The sequence below is a fragment of the Rhinolophus hipposideros genome, assembly GCF_964194185.1.
Source record: "Rhinolophus hipposideros genome assembly, chromosome: 14".
NCBI lineage: Eukaryota > Metazoa > Chordata > Mammalia > Chiroptera > Rhinolophidae > Rhinolophus > Rhinolophus hipposideros.
In genome coordinates, this window is record NC_138060.1 from 34,042,797 (window position 1) to 34,055,644 (window position 12,848).

Genomic DNA, 12,848 nt, shown 5'->3' on the forward strand with positions numbered 1-12,848 from the left:
GAGAGGTCAGGACTTCTCCCTAAGGGCACTGCCTTATAATGAAGGGTTTCCTTTTAGGAAGATCTCTCAGGCTGCAGTTGGAGGAGGTCAGGGCACAGACACTGGAAGAGACAGAGGCTGGATCAAAATTAGAAGATGGAAGCAAGAGGGTAAGGCAGTGGCCTGCAAGCCTCAGTCATTCCCTTGCCTCCTTGGTGGTGTTTGACATACCCAGGTACAACCCCAACTATTATTTACGTAATACTTCCCTTTATGTCTGCTCACTCTTTAATCATTTTATGTCACTTCTGTTGTACCATTATAGCTACTGCTTCATTTTTTCCAAACATATATGTAAAAACTACACTCTTAAAATGAAAAGTATATGTCTACTTGCCACTGGAAATCACCTTTTTACTCATCAGGAGCACCTGCCTCAGTCTTTGGGAACCATCGAACCTGCTAGAGATAAGAGGGCCTAAGCCCAGCAGCCAGGAAGGGAGAAGGGTCTGCTCAGTGTGTGGTGGCAGCCAGGCAGGCCCCCGAAACCCCTACTTCAAACTTTGTGACCTTTGTGACTTTGCTTGGGGGCTGGAGGTGCTCTGCTGCATTGTTGCTTTGAAGGGGAAGACTGGACAAGCATCCTCAATCCATGGCAGCCTGGGCTGTCGTTATTAGCGCTGCTCCTCATCCAACCATATGGACTCCAGCTCTGCTTGGAGCACAAACAGGGAAATGCCAAGGAAGCTTCTGTGGGTAACTACATTGTGCGGCATTAATGAAAACTATGCAGAGGGTGGGAGAGAGGGAGGAGGAAGAAAGGAAGGCCAGAAGGGAGGAAATGCATCATCTGATTTATCTTCACAGCATCTTGTAAGGCAGGAACTATTGCGCCCATTTTATAGATCAGGAACCAATCTCAGAGACACTAAGCTACCCGCCAGGGCCATTTCTAGTAAGAAATAGAACTTAGCTACCAGTCCAGATCTGTCTGACTTTAAAGCCACTGCTTTCTTTTAAAAGAATAAATTTCATAACCACACTGCTGTAGCAAAACAGCTATTTTTTTTTTAAAAAAAGCCCCTTCCAGTCTTCTCTTGTTCATGTTCAAAAAATATGCATATCTTACTTTTGTCCAACTAACATTCCATCGTAAACATTTGTAAGGTTGCTACACAGTCTTTACAATAATCACTTGAACGTAATATTCCACCCTGTGGACACAGCATGATTCACAGAGCCATCACTGAATATTGAGGTGGTTTCAACGTCTCAGGATTATAAAACCTTCCCACCCCAACCTTTCTCAGGCTCCCCTGAGATGAGTCAGGGCTCCCCCTTGCTCCATGTCTGGAAGGTTATGTAGGTCACTGGGGCCTGGTCATGCCTGCAGTGGCGCAGCAGAGCATTCTAGTGTCTCTCAGAAGGTAAGAGCTACTCAGAAAGCCACATCCTCTGCTTCCCACACACACGCTCTGCCAAGTCTGGTATGACCTTGCCCCTTCCACTGTCTTCATCCACTCAGGCCACACCACTGGACGTGGTACAGACTGGGGAGGCCAAAGGCCCGCCGAGGTGGATTCATGTTGCTGGGGAAGGAAGCCCCGTGCTCAGACACCTTAGGAGCCATCAGGGACCCAAATGACTCCAGAACTGGTCAGCAATGGTTCCAGCACTGGGATAGGAGCCAGACCCCTTCAAAGGGCCTGGGGCATGACTTGGTTCCTGTTCCCTTGCGAGGCCCCTTCCAGAGAGTTCTCCGTTCTCGACCCTCTTGAACACGGCCACATCCTAGGCTGGCTCCCTGACAGGTCTAAGATGGACTCTAGAAGCAGAAACCCTCCTGGCAGGCAAGCTGCCTAAGGTGACCGGCTGAAGATCACATTTTCAGGATGCTTGTCTGTTTTATCTGTTTGCAAAGCAGATATTTGGGGAGGTTGGGCTCAGAATTTCTTCGTGGTTGCCAGTCCCATGGGAAATGGTTCACATTCTTAGCATAGTTGGAGGGCTGTGAGGCAACAGAGACGACGGCTTGGAGGCCTCTCCCGACCCGATCCGACCCAAGGAAGATGAGCCACCACCTCGGCATCTTCTCTCCTTGGCTATATTCTGGTGGGGGACGCGCTGGACGTTCTTTCCAAGAAGGCAGGATGGTGGGAAGTCTCCAGAGGGGCTGTTTGGAGAGAGAACCATGGCATGGCTTCTGCAGGGCCAGGACTGGCAGTGCTTGCGAAGATCACGTCCTCCTTGCTCCTGCCCAGCTCAGCACAACCCCTGCCAGCAGAATTGCCTTTGGACGGGCTCACAAGGTGATCATAAGAGTGGCTTTCTTGAGCCAGTGGGATCTCAATGTCCTCTGGGTAGACTGCTATTTGCATTTTTAAATTCTCTTTTAATAAAGAACATGTATCATTTTAAAACAAAATCAATAAAGTTATTTTGAAATCAATAACTAAATAAAAAGGCCTCAGAACCAGGGCATTTCACCTCTTGCCTGGATTGTAAACCCCAGGGTGTAGCAATATTTCTTGTCAAAAAATCATAAATGTCACCCCATGCACCCTTTTCTACAGCCATTTGGACACTCTGCTGTGCTGCTGAAAGGACAGGAAGTAGTGGCCTCCTAGAGCTAACCCTGTGACAAATGTGTTCCCCACTAGGCAAACTGGCCGGTGACCAACAGCCACGCCTACAGAATTCTCTGAAATGAGGAACTACATTCCTGAGACCACTCAGTGGAGGTGGCCTCAAAGGGCAAGCTGGACTTTATTCAGGCCCTGCTCATTGCCAGGAAATGCGGGAAGAGAAATCCACTCTGTGCACCGGCCCCAGCGCAGCTGGTGGGTGTAGATATGTCCTCAGGAAGCTCCGCCCAAGGCCCACTGGAAGTGGCGTGGTCCTGGGAGACGGGCCTTCTGGATGGCCATCGCTTCCTTCAGAGCTTCAGGAAAGCACCAGCAGGGAGGCATGGATGGCAGAGGGAAAGCCCAGCAGCTTGTGGCCTTCGTGACCACACTGTAACTGCTTGGTGTGAAACTGGAAGACAGAAATCCTCCTGAGAGCCTGATGCCAGGTGTGTGAGTGGGATGTAAGAGAGGCCAGGGCCCCTCCCTGGGGTGGCCACTGTCCAGGAGGAGGGAATGAAAGGCATGCCTTAGAAGTGTCAGAGCCCAACAGGTGTGTGTGCCTGAGGGCTGACAGGCTGAGAGCTCTCACGCTGCCTGAACTTCCTGGGAAGCTTAGGCTCTCAGCCCTGGCAGCATATCAGATTTCACCTGGAAAGCTTTGCAAATTCCCAACTCCCAGGCTGCACCCCAGACCAATTCAATCAAACTCTTTGGAGGTGGAACCCAGGTATCACTTTTTTTTTTTTTAAAGCTTCCAGGTAATTAAAATATTCAGCCAGGGTTGAGAACCAGTGCTTTCAAGAATTATCTGATGTATCCCAGGCTCATCAAACAAAAATAAATAGGCCTCCTCCTGAGTGATTCACAAGCCACCTTCGCTCTCCTCACTCTCTAGTCGCTTTCAATCCTTGCCATTCTTCAAAACCCATCTCAGTCCCCACCTCCTGAGGGAAACTCTCCCTGACTTCGTCAGCTGCAGTGAGGACCTTCCTCCGAGGTCCCCTGTCACTTAGGACCTGGGTCACTTACCATGCATAGCCATTGGTTGACCGGTATTTGCTCTGTCTACAAAGTGGGCAATCTGTTTCCCCGGGGTCAGGTACTCTCTTGCTTCTTTGTAGCCCACTAACCTATCACCTACCACCATTCTTAGCCCATATTATATGCTCAACAAGTATTTTCGGGGCTGATTTGCATTCTGTTGCATTTCAACATTTCAGGCAATCTTCGTGAAAGAGTTAAAAGAATGTCTGCTCCAAATGAGTGGTTTTAATGTTGATCAATGATTCTGGTCGTGGAGGTATGTATGGTGGGCATGGGGTGGGAATGGCTGCAGGGAGAATGGCCGAGAAATGCAGGTTAGGCTCTTCCCGGAACGTATGTGTGACCCATCTAACGGCCCTCACGTGGTTCAGTCTCTGCACTGAGCATCTCCAAAGACACAGCCGTTCGATGGGATGGTGGACCGGGGAGGGGTGTTTCCTAATTAAGGGCACTTTGAATATTTTCCGCAGTCTCTTAAGGAAATTGGAACAAGGCAAAACAAAGCTCTACTTTTAGATCTCCTCTCTACCTCTCTCCTCTTATAAATCACAGCCGAAGAACTGATACATCAGTTCAGCCTTGAGGGCTGGAGAGGAGTGTTCCGGGCAGAGAGACTGACCAGCTGCGATGGATACAGAGGGAAACAGTGCTTCCTGGGTTCTCAGAATGGCCCTCGGTCCTGTGAGTGTGGAAGGAAGGAGTAAAGGATGGAGGTGGTTAAACAGATGGAATAGGAGGGCCAGAACCCACATATGAAGGGCCTGGAATCACAGGTGAGGGAGAAGACTCTGGCAACATTCAAAGGGTTGGAGACCAGTCAGGGCATGAGAGCAGGCCCTGGGAGGGATGATTGGGCCAGAGAGAGGCTGCAGATGAGGGCTGGCACAATCCAGTCCCCCATGTGTCAGAGCCCCATGCCCTGTGCAGTGTGTTCTAAGGCCTGGGGCCAGGGTTGGTGGTGTTCCCATATACCTTGCCCAAGAGACCCTTCCAGAGGTCCGGGCCTGCCTGGCAGTCATCCCCAGACCCAGACCAGCGACTCCATACTGCTACTCCAGCCTCTGAGCTGAGATCAGAGTCCCCCGAGGTGGCGGTAGGGCCACCCTCAGAGGCCTTCACCCACAGTGTGACATTTTCACTTTATGTCTAAGCTAAAGGGCATTCATAGTCACCACCAAATAGAAACAAACGAGAAAATCTTTAGACTCAAACAATATGGAATATATTTCAGTGAATTTTTTTAAACAGAGGAATGGCTCTTTAGTTCTAAATTTTTTAATGTCAATTTTTACCAAGAGATTTTAGGAATCTGGGCTGGTTGGGTTTACCAGGAAGCTGTTGCTGAGATGGAATTAGGAATGCAAGATGGAGTTAGGAATGGAGGGAGGAGGTAATGCCTGTGAAAGAAAAGGGAGAAAACAGGTTTGGAGCCTTTAGACTGCGATGCAGAGCTCATAGTCTCTGCCAATCCACGAGTCCAGTATTGGGTGAAAACATCCGGCGTTGGGTACGAGGAGCCCTTGTACCACCACCTCGCTCAGTCATTGGCCAAAGCTGCCCCAAGAAGAGCACAAACTTTGTCTGAAGCTAAGTGGACCCTGCAGAACAACAGCTGTAGACTGCCAACTGGCCTTGCAGTTGGGCAGTCCTTTTCTGCAGAGAAATCTTTATGTCTGCCATGGAGCCCCTTCTGCTCCCAGCCTCTGGTCTGAGTGGGCCACACCTGGTGTGTTTGAACCCTGTACCCCTACCTCCGTAGGAGTCCCTTCCCTCTCTCTGTCACCTTCCTTCCCTCCTGCTCACTAGGCAGAAGGCACCTCTCTCCAGGGATCTGTTCCGTGTTCTCCCGCCCTCCACTGCCCAATGCTGACAGCTTTTCCCTTCATTTATCTCTTCAGATGACTCTGCCCCAAACTCAGCACAAGCAAAATCAAAGCGAATGACTACCTGGGAAAAAAGATCTGTATAACTTCAATCACCAAGGACTCATCTTCCGCAGATATGAAAAGCCTCAACACCAATCGCAGATGTAACTAAACAGAAAAATGAGTGAAAGACCTGAATGAATGGTTTATGGAAAAGGAAATAAGATGGGCCTCAGATAAAAAGATGCCCTGACTCATAGTAAAAGCAAGTCAAGTTAGGACTACACAGAGATACCATTTTCAACTATCAGATTGGCAAAGATCAAAGAGTTTGACTCAGCGCAGCGTTGGCGGAGAAACAAGCACACTCACATGCTGCTGGTGGGAATGGGAATTGGTAAAGCTATGTGGTGGACAATTTGGCGGTATTCCTTTAAATTTCAAATTCCCACAACCTTCAAAACGCAGTAGAATGCAATGGTTAAAAGAATAGACTGAAGCCAGAGCACCTTGGTCTGAATCCCAGCTGTCTAAGTTGTCTAGCTTCTCTGTGCCTCAGTTTTCCTCACCCGTAAAATGGGAATCTCCAGAAGATCCACCTCTGGAGATTCTTGTAAGAACTGAAATACATTAATTATTGTAAAGCACTTACCACACTGCCCAGCCCTTAGTAAATGCCATGCAAGTGTTAACTATCATTATTATTAATTGACCGAGCAATTCCACTGCTAGGAATTTACCTTACAGATATTTTTGCACATGTGTTAAATGAGTTTACAATGTTATTCATTGCAGCATTGATGCAACCAGAAAGAAAACGGAAAATAATACAAATATGTATAAACAGGCTAATTTAATTATTGTACATGTGTATAATAGAATACTATGAGGATACAAAAAACAATAACAAACAAGCTCTTTAGTACTGATCCAACATCAGAATACTACCATAAGTTTTTAAATAAGTAGTATAAACACAAGTCCACATTCCCTTATCCACAATTATAAAATTGAAAAATCTCTAAAAACAAACACCAGAGTTTTGAAAAAAAATAAATTTGGCACAAACACATTTGGTAGCAAACGTGAATTCAAGTGAACTGATTTAAGGCTGATTACAGCTTTATTTGTACTGCTTGGTGCAGAAATCTTAGTGTTTTATCACAGACTATGCTGGGGTGTGACATAATACCCACTACCTTTGTTGTTGTTCCAGGTCAAGGGAGCTGTTTCATCATAGGGTTTTCAAGGTAAAAAAGATAAAGAAAGATAAAGATTGAGAAAAGAAAATGCAGCAGTGGTTTGCCATTGCCTCTGCTGCAGTATGTGAGTCCCACACACATGTGCTTACATCCCTGGTGTCACAATCACCAACTGCCTGAGAAATGGAAGGGCCCCTGCGGGCTACTTTGTACACACCTTGAATTCCGAATTCCCAAACACACCTGCCCTGAAGCCTTCCAGATAAGAAACTGTGGACCTTTCTCTCCTTTTTTTTTTTTTCATTAAAATATCTCTTTAAGGATACACAAGAAACTAGCACCAGTTGCCTCTAATGAAAGGAGCTGCCTGGCTGTGTGACAGGAATGTGAGGGACAATTTCACTGTATCTGACTCCAAGAATTTAAGGAGTCTTTGGATATTTTACTTATTCAAAAAATAAATAAATACCATTGAAGACCTCCTCGGCCCGAGCTGCCAGGTCATGTTAAAGCCCGAAGGCGCTCTCACTGGCATCTCTGTGGCAGACTGCCTGGGAACTTGGACCTGGGAACCAGGGCTTGAGGGTGGGGGCTGGTGGGACAGGAGCTTCATGTCTGACTCACGTGCCACCCTGGGGATGGAGGCAAGGCCTCCTCCCTAGAAAAGTGAAGATAATGAGAGTGACTCAGTGGTGAGCAGTCCAATGGGCCGATTGATGGAGAAGCCAGGGCCCCTCACCAGCACCTTCCTGCACACCTTCCCTTAATGGAAGGGCGAGAGCCACCCTCCAGACAAGCCTCCTCGGCACATCTCCCAGCGGAGACCCAGTGGGAGGGCACTGGCCCAGCTGTGAGCAGAGGGTCCCACAGATTGAGGCTCCGGGTGGAAATCAGGGTGTATGAAACCAAACCCACTGAAGACGCACAGGAAGCTCTCAACAACCTTGTTTCCAAGGGTGAAAATTCAGAAAAAGTCACATGTGGACATGATAAGGCGGGTAGTTCAATAAATCCAGGGATGGATAGACCTGAATGTGCAGGTATGGAGTAATGCCCATGACCTAGTGCTGAGTGAAAGAAGAAAATTGCAGAATAATAGCTAGACAAACACATATATAAAATCCCACAAGGACCCTTAGATGGCAGGGAGGGAGGGAGGAGAAACTTAACAGATGATAGATGTTACCACATCAATAAAACAAGAAAAGCAAATGGCAGACGAGCAAGCTAAATGCTGAGTGCCAGTCCAGAGGGCCTGCCCATAAGAAGCCTATCCATGACTTGTGCAGGAGAGCCCAGGTGGCTCAGGAAATGAGACACAGGGACTGCAGAAGGAGTTGGAGCGGAAAGCAGGGCACAGGCTAACAGTCTGCAAAGACCACAGTTAGACCCCGGTTCCCTCCCCGACTGGGCAGCAAGTGAACTTGTCTCTGTCCACCCAGTGGAGATGCAGAGAAGTTAAACCCAAGGGACTGCAGCTAGAGGAGCACCTGCCACAACAGACAGGGACACAACACTCAGCACTGAAAATAGGGGATTGAGTGAGAGTTGACATGTGAAAGATATGTCCACCAACCCCTTTCCCTCATACCCCCAACCATTGCCCAGCAGCCATGCAGTGCCCCCTGCACATAGGGGAGTTCCGCTCCAACTCAGTTGGAGTTCCGCTCCAACTCCTTCTGGCACTCAGTGCAGGAAAATGTACCATTTTCAGAAGGAACGGAATGGCCTCAAAGAAAAGATCCAAAGAAACCGAGTCCCCAAACAACCCCCTAGGCCCTCCTATCACCCTCCAGGGAAACAGAGCACATGGAGTTCCCAGTGAGATTTCTTTCTCATCCGTACTGAAATATGAACAGATATGCAAGAATCACCAGTCCCTTGAGAAAATCCCTGACACAAAAGACAGAAACCACAACAAACAGAATAAAAGCAGACAATTATGCACGGAGTAGACGAAAATGTGAAGAGAAGCAGTATCTTCAGGGAGATGAGAAAACAGCTTCCATGAAATTAGATCAGAATATTTTTTAAAGACAGAGAAAAACAAAAACCCCTTAGAGATTAAATATGTGGTTCTAAAATAAAAGCAGACAAGATTTAATAGAAAATTTTGGCAATGAGAAAAATCACCCAGAGAGAAGAATTAAAAAATAAAATAAAACGGACAGGAGAGGAGAGAGTTCGAGTCAAATATGTTCATAGTATGTTTCTTTCATAGCTTCTGGATTTCTGGTAAAGTTTTACCCCACCCCAAGTCTTCGTGGTACAAGAAGGCTGCTAGAGCTCTAGCCATCACATCTGTGTTATAGGCACCAGAATGGAGAAATGCACAGGAAGGGCACACCACCTCCCTTTGAAAGAAACTTTCCAGAAAGTTCCACATGATAATTCTACCGAATGTCTTTGGTCATAACTTAGCTATACAGCCATAGCTAGCTGCAAGGAAAATATTGTCACGGCCGTCTTTGGGAAAAGCAATCTTCCTCACCCACGCTTAGAACCAAAGACACTCTTGCTTCGTGGAACTCAATAGACAAACAGAGACCACACTCTGCTAAGGGTGACCTGGAACACGCAAATCCACTTCTTAGGAGAGAAAAGCGCTCTATTTTGTCCCTCAGAGGCATGTTAAGACAATAGGCCTACTAAGTCACAAAGAGGGCATTCACGAGAGTCTCAGCACTGCGGTTTGTGTAAGCACAATCTCAGAGTGGCCGTAGGCTCCGAAAGTGGCACCTCTGCCTCGGATCCCTCTCCTCTTAGTGTCTTCCCTAGGTGACGGGCAAGAAGTTTGTGGCTGGGTGGGGAATAGCTAAGCCTACTGGCATGCAGGGCTGATGGCTTCTGAACTCTGGGAAATACCACCAGGCATTTCCAGGCAGATGGGGGCTTTAGGGAATTACTTATGATTCATGCCAGTCTGCGGGGTGTGTCTGTGCCAGAGAGAAAAACATTGCAAATACTTTCTCAGTCACTCACAAGCCCATGTGTCATTTGCTGAGGGCCCAAAGAGGAGCCAGACACATCTACCCAGATATTTCTTGCAGGTTTTTCTTCCTACAGTTCTGCTCTCCGTTGAGAAAAGCACCAATGGAAGAAGTCCTTCAGTGGATGGCAGCTGGATGTGAAGAAGAGAGACCTAGAAGGTTCAGCTTGGAAGAAGCTGGGATACAAGCGACTCCTCATGCCATACTATAGGTGATGCGAGACAGACCTATATGCAGAGGCCCGTTCCACCACGCCACAGACGGTTCCTCTTCTCAGAGTGTCCCACCTCCTGAGCCTCGGCTCTCATCTGTCAAGTGAGGCTGGTAATCCTGGCCCTGCCCCCTTGCCAGTGTTGACAAGGGGGCTGATCTGCAGAGTCCTCCAGGCTGTCATTGGTCAGAAAGCCCACCATCATCTATGCTGTACAGACCAGCGTGCGCTGCTACAAGTCTCTTGTTTTTTTTTAAAAAATACCTTTAAGAAAATTATACAAGTATTACATGTTCGCTATTAAAATAACCAGGAAACACAATCCCCCAAAAGGCAATCAAAGAGAGAAAAGAGCTGTTTAATATCTCAGCCTACGTTCTTACAGTTTCTAATACCTAAGTATGTTTTCAATAGGACCATACTTTATAGAGGGTTCTGTAATCTCTCATTTTTCACTGCACAATATGCCATGAGTTTCTTTCTGTCAATAAGCAAACTTCCATGACATATTTTAATGCTTCTAGGACATTCTGTCGATGCCATACTCAGTCCTGAACGGAAGATCAGCATTACTGATTTTTTCTTTTGCCTCATGTCCCAATAGGCCCAGCACAGAACTGTTACTGGTCCTGTCTTTATTGAAAAATTTGCTGTTTTGTTCCCCATGGATTGACTTTCATTTGTTAAAATATTACTTATCTTGATCATGAGGTTTCTTGTCACCCTCTTGCATTCTGCACCGTAGGCAGGTACCTCACTTGCTTTACCCTAGTCCCAATCCTGTCAGATGGGTAGTCCATACTTTACGTCACTAATTGTTGGGATTCTAAGATTGTTTCCACCTTTTCCAGTTTATTTGTCTCTGTATTTCCAGCACCCAGCACAGGGCCTGAGACTTGGCAGGAACTAGATAAATATTTCTCAAATGAGAACAGGAATGAATGCATTGGTGAAGGAAGGAAACACTACAATGATCATTCTTGTGGGGAGTGGGTATTAGGAGAGAAGTGCAGGACGCAGAAGCCGCAGTAACCAGGGAAGCACACCACCCACATGTCCACCACACAGAGCCCAGGAAGGAGGCAGCCCACGTCATGTGGCAAGGGACAGCTCTCTGGCGGTCAGGGTGTCTTCTCAGCGTATACATTGCACAGGACCACCTGGAGGCGCCTTTGGAGGTCCCCACCATTTCCCAATGGAGCCAATGCTACTCTGGCCTGGACCTAGCCCCGACAGCTGGAACCAAAACACTGCCACGTCCCCACTGTGGGGCTAGCATATGCTCATGCAGAGACACACACACCCAGCCCCGAGGGCCTCCCTCACACAGGCTGACTCAGGAGCTCACTTGGACACTGGGCTGCAGGCCCGCTGACCGGAGCAGTGGGCCTGTGCCCCAGTATCCAGCTGCCTCTCCACAGCAACGGCAACACGGGATTTTCCCAGCCCTAACCAAGGTGTGGAATTTTAAAACAACGAAGCCAGAACCCAAGAGAGGAAATTCTAAGAACATGAAATAAGTCAGAGGAGCAGAGGTGGGTGTTTATTTTCCATTGACTGCCTGGTCCTGTGCGTCCCTCCCCCCACTCCAAATGGGGGGGGGAGGGGGGCGGGGAGGGGCGGGGTCCGGATTCAGTTGTCAGCACCACAAATCTAAAGGAAACCCATCTTCCTGTGTTTGCCAAGGAACAATGTTGGAGAGGCCATTCCAAGGGCTGCACTTTTCCTCAGCACAGAAGAATTTAGGTCCCAGTGCATTCCTGGGACAGGGGCCTGACAAGGAATTTCTGGATGTAAACATTTCTGCTCCATCACTCAGGGACATCTGGGACACACAGGCTATGATCCCCACTGGTCTCCTGTGATGAGACCCCTACCACCCACACCAGGTGAGGACCTCACGGTGCATTTGGCGTCCTGGCCTCACCTTGCAGCTAAGCAGCTGAGGAGTTTGGTCTCGTCTGCCTCCTGTCTCTATCTCCCAGCACTGCTTTCTGTTCTTTCCCCTTCAGCTCTTATCAGGTTTTTATCACTCCTTTCCTGGACTATTGCCCAAGTCCAGCTTTCCTGGCCCTGACCCTCCTTGCTTCATTCATTCAGGACCTTTATGGTAGCCAGCCACACCACTCTCATCTCCTGCATGCTACCCGCCACCTCCCCAACTCTACCAGCCAGGGACAAAACAACAGGAAGTTCCATGACCAGATCTTCAGTATCTGAACCTCCGCCAAACACCTCCTCAGGGATGAAGAATTGGACAGCTGCCCTTTTCAGAGGCAGAAATGGGTACCTTGAAGGGGAAGACGTGCCCGTGAATCAGGTGTTGAAAGACCAACCAATTGTACTGAGTACCTACTGGGTACTAGGTGCCATACTAGATGCTTTATCGGCCTTAATCTCTCAATCTCCACAATACCCAAAGCATCCTGACGAGCCCCAATCCTCCGTACCCTCCTCACAGGCCCACTACTGTGCCTCCTGCAGGATGGTGGCTTCATAAAGCAGCCAATATCATGGAGTCAACTCAGGTGAACACCCTGATCCTTGCTGTGATTCAGCTGGCCATCTGGCATGTGTTTGTGGGTAGGCTCTGCTTGGGGGCCACTCAGACCACATGCTCTTCTCTTGGCCTCCACACACAAGGTTCTTTCTGTCTAGAATACTATTTCCCCCTCCAAGCTATTGGACCGGCTGTCTTGGTGCATCAGTGGACTACTTTTGGTTCTCCTCTTTTACTAAGCCACACCTGGTTTCAAAGCACCCCTGCCTGAGTCCTGATCCTGACTTCCCGCTGGCCTGGCAGTTCTCACGGCCCTGTCCTCCACCTGTAGGAGCTGCGGGCTCTGCGGGGCGGCAGAGAGGGGGCCTGTCCCGGAGCTGCTGCCTGGCGTTTTCTGACGGGAGGGGACCGAACTTGTGCATTCAGGGAG

At 48.4% G+C, this 12,848-nt stretch overlaps 1 long non-coding RNA gene across 1 annotated transcript; it reads left to right on the top strand.

Moving 5' to 3' along the window:
* The first annotated feature begins 2,858 nt into the window (after positions 1-2,858).
* Positions 2,859-7,199, top strand: LOC308507193. The gene is made up of 4 exons (XR_013994866.1): positions 2,859-3,052; positions 3,827-3,906; positions 4,203-4,423; positions 5,549-7,199. It is a non-coding gene; the product is annotated as an uncharacterized lncRNA (long non-coding RNA).
* The last annotated feature ends 5,649 nt before the right edge of the window (positions 7,200-12,848 follow it).